At 33.5% G+C, this 16442-nt stretch overlaps 1 long non-coding RNA gene across 1 annotated transcript in view; it reads right to left on the bottom strand.

Annotated features, from left to right (window-relative positions):
* LOC309628461 overlaps window positions 1-16442 on the bottom strand; it is a 731364-nt gene that overhangs the window by 8603 nt on the left and 706319 nt on the right. The window lies entirely within an intron of this gene.

The raw sequence follows: 16442 nt of genomic DNA, 5'->3' as shown, positions 1-16442 counted from the left end.
GTTGGTTTCTGTTCAAGTTCCAGAAAAGCCTGATATTTGCAAACATTTTCCCAAATACAAGCATGTGCTTTGCCTGTAGAGTTTCTTGCAGAATGAAATAGCAACCTGGATTACAAAGGGCAATGATATTACAAGAATTAAGCTTTCCAGATTGTCAAGGTGCTGTCTTATTTGCACAGTATCACTGGCAGCTTCTTGCCCAAGTTAGGACCATGGGGGCCCAGGGAGGCTGTGTTTCATCTGTTCCTGCCATGTGTGGCCGCTATGCTTCTCCTAGAACTTTCTGTCTTTGGCTAAATGAATTTGGAATGGAGCATCTATATATATATGTTTTCTTTCCCCAAATCTATAACCCAACGAAAAACCAGATTATCTCTATACCATTTGTTGTACAATTCATTTCCCACCACTGATTTGAAATCCCACATTTATCAAATTTTAAATGTAATGACATTTCTCACTGGACCCTCAACAGGTTCTATTGCTATCTCAGCCTATTAATTTGTTAATATAAAATAGTTTTAAGTGGTATAACTTGATATAATATTTAATATTTGATGGAAAAGGGTTTTGTCATTCTTTTACATAAAATTCCAGGTTATTCATGCTTTATTTTCCAAATGAAATTTAAAATTGTTGTTATCAGGATTCTCCAATCTAATTAGAATTTAAGGAGGATTAACATTTTTTTAGTTTTGGGTATTTTTCTGTATTAGCAAACTATATTTCTATTTAAACTTTAATTCCTTCTGTAGCCATTAAATTTTTTCTTCACATAGTTCCTGTACATTTGTTGTTTAACATATAAATTATTTTTGATGATGTTACGAATTGGATATTTTCTTCTCTTTTATCTTCTAGTTTTATGTTCATTACATTATTGTATCTAGCAAAGCTACTGATTTTGTATATTAAATCTGCACCAAACAATTGTTTGTCTCTTCTATCATTTTTTATGTTAAATCTCTGGGTTTTATGCATATAATTATATTGTTTACAAATAAAACTATTTTTGCCTTTCTGTTTCATTTGTCTACCTTATTTCATCTTCTCTTGGCTAATTCATAGCTACTAAACATATAGAATAATGTTAAAATGAGTGGTTTCCCTGTCTTGTTCTAACCATAATGAAAACTTTTCTAGTATTACATGGTTAAGTATGATACTAGAATTTGATTTCAGTTAAATATATTTAAAAAATTTAATGTATCTATTCTAAATCCTAATCCATTCAAGTACTGAAGTACATTAAAATAATCATGCACCATGACCAAATGGTATTTTTCCAGACATATTATCAAATTGGGAAATTTTAATATTAGCATTTTGAAGACACAAGGAGAATAAGGATGAGAATATTGTAGGAGATGCTAGAGAAACACTGACAAAAATCACACAAATATTCTTCATTTAAAAAAAATGTCAAGTGGGGCCTCCCTGGTGATGAAGTTGTTAAGAATCCACCTGGCATTGCAGGAGACATGGGTTTGAGCCCTGGTCCAGGAAGATCCCACGTGCTGTGGAGCAAATAAGCCCGTGCACCACAACTACTGAACCTATGCTCTAGAGCCTTCGAGCCACAGCTACTGAAGTCTGCGCACCTAGAGCCTGTGCTCTGCAACAAGAGAAGCCACTGCAATGAGAAGCCCGTGCACTGCAACAAAGAGTAACCCCCACTCGCCACAACTAGAGAAAGCCTGCACACAGCAATGAAGACCCAATGCAGCCAAAAATAGATAAATACATAAATTTATTAAAAATAAATGAATAAACAAAAACGTCAAGTATTTGTAATCAATGTCATGCTAGATTTGATAAAAGAAAAATTCTGAAGGTTCTTCTATTATTTACTTGTGAAACCATCTAGGGCCTAGTCAGGAGTAGGATTCACAATATGAACAACCAACAGAGCAAGAGTACTGGTGAATCAGGATGGACAGAGCTTGTAATCTGTAACTATGGGGGTTCATCTTTTCTGGGTGAGTAGAGGGTAGAGAATGGCTCTTTGTTAATTTTCTCAGATTATTTTTTCCTCTTTGGCCCATTGATTTGTGTTTAGATTCTATATATTTATTGAGCCAAATTTTGGTAATGAATATTTTGCTAGAGTATCATCCATTTTATTTTTTCAAGTTCATTTGCACATATTTGAAAAAGTATTTTTGGAAAGTTATTTTAAAGTTATATGTGGTTTTTACTCCATTGGTTGTTATAATTTTGCTTAGTTGCACTTCACCTTCCTGTCATGATTATCTATTATGCCTTCTAATGGAGGTTTTAGCCAAAGAATATTTCTTCTTTTTTTTTAACTTTTTATTTTATATTGGAGTATAGCCAATTAACAATGTTGTGATAGTTTCAGGTGCACAGAAAAGAGACTCAGCCATACATATACATGTATCCATTCTCCCCCAAATTCCCCTCTCATCCAGGCTGCTACATAACATTGAGCAGAGTTCCCTGTGCTATACAGTAGGCTCTTGTTTGTTATCCAATGTCGATCCCAAACTCCCTACCTATCCCTTCCCCCACCCTTCTGCCCTGGTAACTATAAGTTCGTTCTCTAAGTCTGTGAGTCTGTTTGTTTTGTAGTTAAGTTCATTTGTATCATTTCTTTTTAGATTTTGCATATAAGTGATATCATATGGTATTTCTCTTTCTCTGTCTGACTTACTTCACTCAGTATGACAATCTCTAGGTCCATCCATGTTGCTGTAAATGTCATTATTCCATTCTTTTTAATGGCTGAGTAATATTCCATTGTATATATGTACCACTTCTTTATCCATTCCTCTGTACATGGACATTTAGGTTGCTTCCATGTCTTGGCTATTGTAAACAGTGTTGCAATGAACATTGGGGTGCATGTATCCTTTGGGATCATATTTTTCCAAAGAACATTTCTTGATAACATTTGTAGTTTTGTTTTCTTGTTCTGATATTAATTTTTTCTGTTATTATTATTATTAACTCCTTTGTTCTAGTAACTTAGTTTTTTTCTCATTTCCTGGGTTGAATTCTTAGATTATTTATTTTTATTTGTTCTCTTCTTCCCATTTTCTGTTACTATACATGCATTTTAATTTTTACTTTGAGTTAATTCAGAAAATTATAGAAAGTACACATGAGGTAAATGACTAAAACACTGATACCACAACTATAGATAGCTACCTTTAATATTTTGAGGTATATTACTCAGGTAATTTTTATATTCATCTAAAATTATAAATAGGTGGGATCATGTCATAATGCTGTATTATAACCAGAGATCTTCCTTAACAATTAAATAATACACATTATTTTATGTTCAAACACACACACGTCCCATAATAATCTTCACTATCATCATTTTTAGTGACACCAGATAATTTTATTTAACTTACACTCCTTATATGAACAAAGACTTACTTTCAAGGTTTCACCTTTGTGTGTGTATATGTGTGTGTGTGTGTATATATATATATATATATATATATATTCTTTCTCAACTTATTTTCTTTTCTCCCTGCTCTTTCCTTTTCCACCTATTCCCTGTAGCTAAACAATGTTAATAATCTGGTTATATCTTAAAATGCACATTTGTAGACATTTGTGTGTATTCGCTTTAGGAATCTCTCAATTAATAACACATAATGGAAATTCCTCATCAGTTATATATCCAGTTCATCAGTTATACATAAAACACATTCTATTTAATAGCTGCATAATAAACCATGGCTAGCTTATTCAACCATTTTCCTAATCATGGATATTAGAATCATTTCCAGTTTTTGAGCACTTCAAATATCTCTTTTTCATGCATCCTTCTATACTGCTGCTTTTTTGTCACAGAACAGATTCCCAAAAGTGAGTTGCTGGTTCAAATTATGCATTTATGTTAAACTTTAATAAAAATTGCCAGATTGCTTTCCAAAATTATTGTAGTAATTGACATTTCCATCAATGATGTAAGATAGCCTTAGTTTTCCTAATCTCACCAGCATTGAATGCTGGCATTCAACATCTGCAACATCTTATTGCAGAATAATATATGTACACAAAAATATACAAATTGTAAATACAGTTTGGAGAACTTTAAAAATATAAACACATGCAATCAATAAAAAAGAACATTAGAAACATTACACAGCCAAGGGGGGAAGGCCGGGAGTGGGGGGTGAGTGGTAGGATGAATTGGGAGACTGAGATTGACATATATACACTAATATGTGTAAAATAGATAACTAATAAGAACCTGCTCTATAGCACAGGGAACTCCACTTCTCTGTACAGTAGAAACTAACAAAACATTGTAAAACAACTATATCCCAATTAAAAAAAATAAGTTACAGAATCCTCCCTTGTGACCCCTTCGGGTAAACCAAGGTAACCATTATACTGACTTCTAACAAAATAGATTTATTTTGACTGTTTATTATCTTTATATAAAATTAATTATATAGTATGTAATCCATTGTGTTTGGCTTCTTATGCTATCATGTTTTGTGAGATTCATTCCTGTTGTTTCATGCAGCAAGAGTTCATTCCTTCTGACACAGAAAACTTTTGAAGATGATTAATATGTTTATTACCTTGATTGTGGAGATGGTATCATTGGGTTAGATGTATGTCCAACTCACCAAATTGTACACATTAAATATAAGCATTTTTTTTGGATATCAATTATACCTCAATAAAGCTGAAAGATTGCTCTATAGTACTTAACTATGTGAATGTATGATTATGTATTTATCCAATGTACTCTTGATACATACTTATGTTGTATCTCAGTTTTCAGCTACTACAATCTCTGCCTTCTAAATTGGAGTATTAAGACTAGTCACATTTAATGTGATTGCTCATAAGATTATATATAAGTTATCTTGCTATTTATTTTATAATATTCCCATTTGGTTTTTTGTTCTTTATCCTTATTTGTCAACTTTTGGATTATTGAGTATTTTTATGAATCCATATTATCTCTTTTTTAAGATTATTATCTATATGTAAGGCCCCTTGAAGTTGTCCCACAGATCACTGATGCTCTTTACATTTTTAAAAATTCTTTTTTCTTTGTGTGTTCCCTTTTGAATAATTTCTATTGCTATGTCTTCAAGTTCACTAATTTTCTCTTCTGCTTCCCTAATCTGCCACTCAGGGGAGTTTTTATCTTAGCCACTGTAATTTTCATCTATGAAAGTTTGATTTGAATAATTTTCTATACTTTCATATCTGTAGCTAAAATATTTAATATATGGAATTGTTATAACAAGTGTTTTCAATGTCCTTGTCTGCTGATTCTAACATCTATGTCAGTTATGGTTCAGTTTGGATTTATTTATTTTTCTTGTCATCATGGATTATATTTTATTGTTTGTCATATGCCTGGTAATCTTTGATTAAATGACAGAATTTGTTAGTTTTACCCTGTATAGTCCTGTATGTATTTGGTATAAATATAAGCATTTTGAGCTATATTTTGTAATGCAGTTAGGTTACTTGGAAAGAGTTTGATCCTTTCAGGTCTTGCTTTCAAGATTTGCTGGGAAGAACCACAGCAGAATTTTGGCTGAGTCTAATTATTCCTCACTACTTAGGCAAGAATATTCTGGGTACTCTACCCAGTGCCCTGTGAATTATGAACTTCTTCAGTCTGGCTGATGGGAACATCACACTTTTTTGCATGTTCCCAGGGTACTATACCTCTAATACTCTAAGGTAGTTTTTTTCTCTAACCTTGGATATTTTCTTGACAAGCTTACTGATCTATAGATGAATATTCAAAGGAAACTTATGTTTCTCTGTAGGCCTCTCTGTGTGCAGCTTTTTACTATCTTGTACTCTGATCTACAAATTCTATCCTTTTTTTCCTCTCCCAAATTTCAAATTAATTTCTGAACTCAAGGAATCTCTTGGTCTCTATCTGTGTTCCCTCTCTATGTGCTGTACACTGAGGACTTTCTAAAGACAGTAATCTGGGACAATTGTCAGGCTCAACTTATTTTTTTCCCCATCTCTCAGTGATCATTACCTAATGCTTAGTGTAAGCAACTGAAGTCATACAGTATATGTTTTCAACAACAAAAGAATTATATTAGAAATCAAGAGCAATAATAGGTTTTAAAAAGTTCCAAATATTTAAAGATTAAATAGCACATGCCCCCAAAAGGCATAGGTCAAAAAGGGATCATAAAAGAAAATAATCTAATTGAAGATGGCCATTCTGACTCGTGTTAGGTGATATCTCATTATAGCTTTGATTTGCATTTCTCTAATAATTACCCATGTTGAGCATCTTTTCATGTGCCTCTTGGCCATTTGTATGTCTTCTTTAAAGAAATGTCTGTTTACAACCCTCAGAATGGGAGAAAATATTTGCAAACGAATCAACGGACAAAGGATTAATCTCCAGAATTTATAAACAGCTCATTCAGCTCAATATTAAAGAAACAAACACCCCAATCCAAAAATGGGCAGAAGACCTAAACAGACATTTCTCCAAGGAAGACATACAGACGGCCACGAAGCACATGAAAAGTTGCTCAACATCACTAATTATTAGAGAAATGCAAATCAAAACTACAATGAGGTATCACCTCACTCCTGTTAGAATGGGCATCATCAGAAAATCAACAAACAACAAATGCTGGAGAGGGTGTGGAGAAAAGGGAACCCTCTTGCACTGTTGGTGGGAATGTAAATTGATACAGTCACTATGGAGAACAATATGGAGGTTCCTTAAAAAACTAAAAATAGAATTACCATATGACCCAGCAATCCCAATACTGGGCATATACCCAGAGAAAACTGTAATTCAAAAAGACACATGCACCCGAATGTTCATTGCAGCACTATTTACAATAGCCAGGTCATGGAAGCAACCTAAATGCCCATCAACAGACGAATGGATAAAGAAGATGTGGTACATATATACAATGGAATATTACTCAGCCATAAAAAGGAACGAAATTGAGTCATTTGTTGAGAAGTGGATGGATCTAGAGACTGTCATACAGAGTGAAGTAAGTCAGAAAGAGAAAAACAAATATCGTATATTAATGCATGTATGTGGAACCTAGAAAAATGGTACAGATGAGCCGGTTTGCAGGGCAGAAGTTGAGACACAGATGTAGAGAATGGACATATGGACACCAAGGGGGGAAAACTGCGGTGGGGTGGGGATGGTGGTGTGCTGAATTGGGTGATTGGGATTGACATGTATACACTGATGTGTATAAAATTGATGCCTAATAAGAACCCGCAGTATAAAACAAACAAACAAAAAAAACAAAAAAAAAAACAAAAAAAAAAAAAGAAAGAAATGTCTATTTAGGTCTTCTGCCCATTTTTTGATTGGGTTGTTTGTTTTTTTGATATTGAGCCACATGAACTGTTTGTAGGTTAAAAAAATCTACAAACAATAAATGCTGGAGAGGGTGTGGAGAAAGGGAACCCTCCTACACTGATGATGGGAATGTAAATTGGTACAGCCACTGTGGAGAACAGTATGGCAGTTCCTTAAAAAACTAAATACGGAGTTACCATATGATCCAGTAATCCCACTCTGGGGCATATATCCAGAGAAAAACATGGTTCAAAGGATACATGCACCCCAATGTTCATTGCAGTACTGTTTACAATAGCCAAGACATGGAAACAACCTAAATGACCATCGACAGATGAATGGATAAAAAAGAGTTAGTACATATATACAATGGAATATTACTCAGCCATAAAAAGGAACAAAATCGTGCCATTTGCAGAGACATGGCTGGACCTAGAGACTGTCATACAGAGTGAAGTGAGTCAGAAAGAGAAAGACAAATATCATATGATAGTGCTTATATGTGGAATCTTAAAAAAATGATACAAATGAACTTATTTACAAAACAGAAACAGACTCACAGAGAACAAATTTATGGTTACCAGGGGGGAAGGGTGGGAGGGAAGGATAGACTGGGAGTTTGGGATTGACATGTACACACTACTATATTTAAAATAGATAACCAACAAGGACCTACTGTAAGCACAGGGAACTCTGCTCAATATTCTGTAATAACCTAAATGGGAAAGGAATTTGAAAAGGAATAGATACATGTATATGTACAACTGAATCACTTTGCTGTACACCTGAAACTAACACAACATTGTTAATCAACTATGCTCCAACATAAAATAAAAATTTTAAAAAAGAAAATAATCTAACTGAATAATAGGGAATATACTGCATATCAAAATTCAGGAAAGGGATATAACTGAAAAGGGAAAATTTTAAATTCTAAATGCTTATACTACAAAACAAGAAAGACTTAAGATAATCGATCTAAGCTTCAAATTTTAGAAGGTATAAAAACTGACAATTCAACCCAAAGCAAATAAAGGAAATAATAAAATAATGGCAAAAATCAATGAACTAGAAAACACCTAACAATAGAAAAATGAACAAAGTCAAAAGTTGGGTTTTTGAAAAGATTGATAAAATTGGTAAATGCTTGGCAGAATGATCAAGGAAAAAAGAAGAGAGAAACCTAATTACCAATGACCAATATTAAGTATGAAACCTAATTACCAATATCAAGTATGAAAGACAGGATAACAATATACACCTAAGAGAAACTAAAAGAATAAGGAAATATTATGACCAATTTAATGTCAAAAATTTTAATAACTTAGATGAAAGAAAAAAAAAACCTTTGAAAGACAGCCATCTTACACCAAACACAAAAATTAACTCAAAATGAATTAAAGACTTGAACATAAGACCTGAAACCATAAAAAAACATAGATGAAAAGATAGGCAGTAAGCTCTTTGACATTGGTCTTAGTGATGAAATTTTGAATCTGACACCAAAACCAAAAGCAACAAAAGCAAAAATAATCAAGTGGGATTACATAAAACTTAAAAACTTCTATACAGCAAAGAAAACTACCAAGAAAATGAAAAGACAAACTACTGAATGGGAGAAAATAATTGCAAATCATAAATCTGATAAAAGTCTAATATCCAAAATATATAAAGAATTCATATAACCAAATAGCAAAAAACATCCAATCTGATTTTTAAAAAATGGGTAGAAGGTCTGAGTGGACATTTTACCAAAGTAGACATACAGACGTCCAACAGACACATGAAAAGATGCTCAGCATCTCTGATCATCAAGGAAATGCAAATTAAGACCACAATGAGATATCACCTCACACATGTTAGAATGGTTATTGTCCAAAACACAAGAAATGAAAAGTGTTGATGAGGATGTGGAGAAAGGAAACCCTCATGCACTGTTGGTGAGAATGTAAATTGTTGCAACTGCTATGGAATACAGTATGGAGTTTTCTCAAAAAATTAAAAATAGAACTACTATATGATCCAGCAATTCCACTTCTGGGCATTTATATAAAGAAAATGAAATCACTAATTTGAAAAGAAATATGTGGTACATGACTCTTTTTACAGCTCTATTTACAATAGCCAGGACATGGAAGCAACCAAAGTGTCCATCAACAGATGAATGGATAAAGAAGATGTGGCACATATACACAAGGAAATATTACTCAGCCATAAAAAGAAACAAAAATGAGTTATTTGTAGTGAGGTGGATGGACCTAGAGTCTGTCATACAGAGTGAAGTAAGTCAGAAAGAGAAAAACAAATACTGTATGCTAACACATATATACGGAATTAAAAAAAATGGTTATGAAGAACCTAGGGGCAGGACAGGAATAAAGACGCAGACATAGAGAATGGACTTGAGGACATGGGGAGTGGGAAGGGTAAGCTGTGACGAAGTGAGAGAATGGCATGGACATATATTCACTACCAAATGTAAAATAGATAGCTAGTGGGAAGCAGCAGCATAGCACAGGGAGATCAGCTTGGTGCTTCGTGACCACCTAAAGGGGTGGGTTAAGGAGGGTGGGAGGAAGAGGCGAGAAGGAGGAGATATGGGGATATATGTAAATGTATAGCTGATTCACTATGTTACAAAGCAGAAACTAACACACCATTGTAAAGCAATTATACTCCAATAAAGAAAAAAAAAAAGAAAAGAAATACAGACCCCCATGTTTATTGCTGCATTGTTTACAGTAGCCAAGATATGGAAACAACCTAAGTGTCCACTGATGGATGAATGAATAAAGAAGTGGTGATATATATATACATATATATATATATATATCTCAAAACATGCAACGGAATATTATGCAGCCATAAAAAGAATGAAATCTTGCCATTTGCAATAACATGGATGGGCCTTGAGGGCATTATGCTAAGTGAAATAAGTCAGAGAAGACAAAAACTATGATCTCTCTTATATGTGGAATCTAAAAAAAACAACAAAAAAAAATAAACCCAGGCTTATAGATACATAGAATAGATTGCTGGTTACAAGAGGCAGAGAGGGGGAGTGGGAGAAATGGGTGAACTGTTTTTTAGTTTAAATAAACTAATTAAATTAAAAAAATATATCTAGTATCAATACAGTCAATCTTTAGATATGGGGACCCTACTTTAGGATGTATTGACAGAAGGAAAGTTATAGAATACAAAACAATTCTTGTCTATTCCATTTCTTAAATGTTTCTAATTTATTCATCTCTCGAACACACTAGATTAACAAAAACCAGGCTCTGATCATCACTCATTAGATTGACTTCTTAACAGATTTCTCTATTTGGGCTCTTGCCCCTTTTGAGAGAGCAGTCAGAGGGATTGCTATTAAAAAAAAAAAAGTAAGAGGGAATACTATAATCTATTTAATGTCAAAATGTCAACAAGTTAGATGAAAGAAACAAATTCCTTGAAAGATAAAATATACCAAATCCAAGCTAAGAAGAAAGAGAAAATATGAACAGTCCAATATCTAACATAGACATTGGAATTTAAAGGAACAATCCTTCCTGCAGAGAAAACCTCTAAGCCTAGATGATTTCATTGGTGAATTTTGTCAAACACTTCAGAAAGAAACAATACTAACTATGCAAACTCCTTCATAAAATAGAAAAGGAGGAAACACTAACCAAAATGTTTTATGAAATGTTTTCAAGATAATAATTTTATAGACTAATATTCCTTATGAGCATAGATACAAAAATCTTCAACGAAATATTAGCAAAGTGGCTTGAAGAACACATTAAAAAAAGAATACATCCAAACCATGTGAGATTTATACTAGGAATGTAAGGTTGATGTGACATTAAAAACCCAATATAATTCATAACATTAAAATACAAAAGTGAAAAACATATCATTTCAAGAGATGCAGAAAAATTATTTGAGAAAATTGAAAACCCATTAGATATTTCAAAAAGAAAAAAGAAAACCTTAGAAAACTACAACCTTAATCTGGTAAACAGCATCTACAAAAAACCTCAATGGTTATTATACTTAATGGGCAAATATTAAATATTTTCAGCCCAACCATCCCAGAGGTTGGAAACAAATGAGATATTCACTATCAACACTTTTATCACCATTTTACTAGAGGTCCTAACTAGAAAAATAATGCATGAAAATGAAATAAATAGCATTAAGATTTGGCAAGAAGAATAAAAACTGTCTTTATTCACAAAGGGTAGAATTATTTACATCACATATCTTGTCACTTGCACAAACAGTGCTAAAACTAATATGAGAAATTTTCAATGTCAAAAAAATGTTAAATGTGTACTAGTAATGCCTAGTTGGGACATGACATTGAAAACAATTCCAACTTTAATAGCATCTAAAAGCATAAAATACATAATAAGTTTTACCAAAATGTATGTTAGACAGCTACACTAAGTATAAAATATTAAAAGAAATTAAATAATACAAATAAACACTTCTATTGTCATGTATTAAAAGACTTAATATACTAAAAGATATACTATGGTCATGTGTTAAAAGACTTAATATTGTTAGGACGTCAATTCTCCCTAATTTGATCTACAGAGTCAATGTAACCTCAGGCATAATGCTGGAGCGTTTTTCTACAGAAATTGACAAGCTGGTAAAATTTATATGGCAATGCAAAGTCCTGAGAATAGCCAAAATAATATTGCAAAAAAGAACAAATTTGGCAGATATAATTACCAGATTTTAAGATAAAAAGTAATCTAGAGAGTGTGGAATTGGTTTAAGGAGAGACAAATAGATCAAGTGGATATAATAGCCAGAAACAGTTCAAAGCATTTACAGTCAATTGATTTTTAACAAAGATGCCAGTGTAATTCAATGTGAGAAAGTAAAGTATGTTTTTTTTATTTTTGAATTTTATTTTATTTTTTTATACAGCAGGTTCTTATTAGTCACCAATTTTATACACATCAGTATATACATGTCAATCCCAATAGTTCAATTCATCACACCACCACATCCACCCCCTCTCTGCTTCCCCCCTTGGTGTCCATACGTTTGTTCTCTACATCTGTGTCTCAACTTCTGCCCTGCAAACTGGTTCATCTGTACCATTTTTCTAGGTTCCACATATATGCATTAATATACGATATTTGTTTTTCTCTTTCTGACTTACTTCACTCTGTATGACAGTCTCCAGATCCATCCACGTCTCCACAAATGACCCAATTTCGTTCCTTTTTATGGCTGAGAAATATTCCATTGTATATATGTACCACAACTTCTTTATCCATTGGTCTGTCGATGGGCATTTAGGTTGCTTCCATGACCTGGTTATTGTAAATAGTGCTGCAATGAACATTGGGGTGCATGTCTCTTTTTGAATTATGGTTCTCTGGGTATATGCCCAGTAGTGGGATTGCTGGATCATGTGGTAATTCTATTTTTAGTTTTTAAAGGAACCTCCATACTGTTCTCCATAGTGACTATATCAATTTACATTCCCATCAAGAGTGCAAGAGGGTTCCCTTTTCTCCACACCATTTCCAGCATTTGTTGTTTGTAGATTTTCTGATGATGCCCATTCGAACAGGTGTGAGGTGATACCTCATTGTAGTTTTGATTTGCATTTCTCTAATAATTAGTGACGTTGAGCAGCTTTTCATGTGCTTCTTGGTCATCTGTATGTCTTCTTTGGAGAAATGTCTATTTAGGTCTTCTGCTCATTTTTGGATTAGGTTGTTTGTTTTCTTAATATTGAGCTGAATGAGCTGTTTATATATTTTGGAGATTAATCCTTTGTCCGTTGATTCATTTGCAAATATTTTCTCCCATTCTAAGGGTTGTCTTTTCGTCTTGTTTATGGTTTCCTTTCCTGTGCAAAAACTTTGAAGTTTCATTAGGTCCCATTTGTTTATTTTTGTTTTCATTTCCATTACTCTAGGAGGTGGATCAAAAAAGATCTTGCTGTGATTTATGTCAAAGAGTGTTCTTCCTATGTTTTCCTGTAAGAGTTTTATAGTGTCCAGTCTTACATTTAGGTCTTGAATCCATTTTGAGTTTATTTTTGTGTATGGTGTTAGGGAGTGTTCTAATTTCATTCTTTTACATGTAGCTCTCCAGTTTCCCCAGCACCACTCAGTAAAGAGACTGTCTTTTCTCCATTGTATATCCTTGCTTCCTTTGTCATAGATTAGTTGACCACAGGTGTGTGGTTTATCTCTGGGCTTTCTATCTTGTTCCATTGATCTATGTTTCTGTTTTTGTGCCAGTACCATACTGTCTTGATTACTGTAGCTTTATATTATAGTCTGAAGTCAGGGAGTCTGATTCCTCCAGCTCTGTTTTTTCCCTCAAGACTGCTTTGGTTTTTCAGGGTCTTTTGTGTCTCCATACAAATGTTAAGATTTTTTGCTCTAGTTCTGTAAAAAATGCCATTGGTAATTTGATAGGGATTGCATTGAATCTGTAGATTGCTTTGGGTATTATAGTTATTTTCACAATATTGATTCTTCCAATCCAAGAACATGGTATATCTCTCCATCTGTTGGTATGATCTTTAATTTCTTTCATCAGTGTCTTACAGTTTTCTGCATACAGGTTTTTGGTCTCCCTAGGTAGGTTTATTCCTAGGTATTGTATTCTTTTGTTGCAATGGTAAATGGGAGTGTTTCCTTAATTTCTCTTTCTGATTTTTCATCATTAGTGTATAGAAATGCAAGAGATTTCTGTGCATTAATTTTGTATCCTGCAACTTTACCAAATTCATTGATTAGCTCTAGTAGTTTTCTGGTGGCATCTTTAGGATTCTCTATGTAGAGTATCATGTCATCTGCAAACAGTGACAGTTTTACTTCTTCTTTTCCAATTTGGATTCCTTTTATTTCTTTTCCTTCTCTGATTGCCATTGCTAGGACTTCCAAAAGTATGTTGAATAATAGTGGTGAGAGTGGACCCACTTGCCTTTTTCCTGATCTTAGAGGAAATGCTTTCAGTTTTTCACCATTGAGAATGATGTTTGCTGTGGGTTTGTCATATATGGCCTTTATTATGTTGAGGTAGGTTCCCTCTATGCCCACTTTCTGGAGAGTTTTTATCATAAATGGGTGTTGAATTTTGTCAAAATCTTTTTCTGCATCTATTGAGATGATCATATGGTTTTTATTCTTCAATTTGCTGATATGGTGTATCACATTGATTGGTTTGCATATATTGAAGAATCCTTACATCCCTGGGATAAATCCCACCTGCTCATGGTGTATGATTCTTTTCATGTGTTTTTGGATTCTGTTTGCTAGTATTTTGTTGAGAATTTTTGCATCTATATTCATCAGTGATATTGGTCTGTAATTTTCTTTTTTTGTAGTATCTTTGTCTGGTTTTTGTCTCAGGGTGATGGTGGCCCCACAGAATGATTTGGGAGTGTTCCTTCCTCTACAGTTTTTTGGAAGAGTTTGAGAAGGATGAGTGTTAGCTCTTCTCTAAATGTTTGATAAAATTCACCTGTGAAACCCGCTGGTCCTGGACTTTTGATTGTTGGAAGATTTTTAATCACAGTTTCAATTTCATTACTTATGATTGGTCTGTTCATATTTTCTATTTCTTCCTGGTTCAGTCTTGGAAAGTTATACCTTTCTAAGAATTTGTCCATTTCTTCCAGGTTGTCCATTTTATTGGCATAAAGTTGCTTGTAGTAGTCTCCTAGGATGCTTTGTGTTTCTGCGGTGTCTGTTGTAACTTCTCCTTTTTCATGTCTAATTTTATTGATTTGAGTCCTCTCCCACTTTTCCTTGATGAGTCTGGCTAATTGTTTATCAATTTTGTTTACCTTCTCAAAGAACCAGTTTTAGTTTTATTGATCTTTGCTATTGTTTTCTTTGTTTCTACTTCATTTATTTCTGCTCTGATCTTTATGATTTCTTTCCTTCTGCTAACTTTGGGTTTTGCTTGTTCTTCTTTTTCTAGTTCCTTTAGGTGTAAGGTTAGGCTGTTTATTTGAGATTTTTCTTGTTTCTTGAGGTAGAGTTGTATAGCTATAAACTTCCTTCTTAGAACTGATTTTGCGCATCCCATAGGTTTTGGATCATCATGTGTTCATTGTCATTTGTTTCTAGGCATTTTTTGATTTCCTCTTTAATTTCTTCAGTGATCTCTTGGTTATTTAGTAACGTATTGCTTAGCCTCCATGTGTTCGTGTTTTTTACATTTTTTCCCCTGTAATTCATTCCTAATCTCATAGCGTTGTGGTCAGAAAAGATTTTTGATATGATTTCAATTTTCTTAAATTTACTGAGGCTGGATTTGTGACCCAAGATGTGATCTATCCTGGAGAATGTTCCATGCTCACTTGAGAAGAAAGTGTAATCTGCTGTTTTTGGATGGAATGTCCTATAAATATCAATTAAGTCTACCTGGTCTGTTGTGTCACTTAAAGCTTCTGTTTCCTTATTTATTTTCATTTTGGATGATCTGTCCATTGGTGTAAGTGAGGTGATAAAATCCCCCACTACTATTGTGTTACTGTCGATTTCCTCTTTTATAGCTGTTAGCAGTTGCCTTATGTATTGAGGTGCTTCTATGTTCAGTACATATATATTTATAATTGTTATATCTTCTTCTTGGATTGATCCCTTGATCATTATGTAGTGTCCTTCCTTGCCTCTTGTAACATTCTTTATTTTAAAGTGTATTTTATCTGATATGAGTATTGCTACTCCAGCTTTCTTTTGATTTCCATTTGCATGGAATAGCTTTTTTCATCCCCTTGCTTTCAGTCTGAATGTGTCCCTAGGTCTGAAGTGGGTCTCTTGTAGACAGCATATATATGGGTCTTCTTTTTGTATCCATTCAGCAAACCTGTGTATTTTGGTTGGAGCATTTAATCCATTCACGTTTAAGGTAATTATCGATATGCATATTCCTATGACCATTTTCTTAATTGTTTTGGGTTTGTTTTTGTAGGTCCTTTTCTTCTCTTGTGTTTCCCACTTAGAGAAGTTCCTTTAGCATTTGTTGTAGAGTTGGTTTGGTGGTGCTGAATTCTCTTAGCTTTTGCTTGTCTGTAAAGCTTTTGATTTCTCCATCGAATCTGAATGAGATCCTTGCTGGGTAGAATAATCTTGGTTGT

The sequence above is a fragment of the Balaenoptera borealis genome (genome assembly GCF_965194805.1).
Source record: "Balaenoptera borealis genome assembly, chromosome: 4".
NCBI classification, from domain to species: Eukaryota; Metazoa; Chordata; class Mammalia; order Artiodactyla; family Balaenopteridae; genus Balaenoptera; species Balaenoptera borealis.
This window is presented reverse-complemented; position numbering and strand designations above follow the sequence as displayed.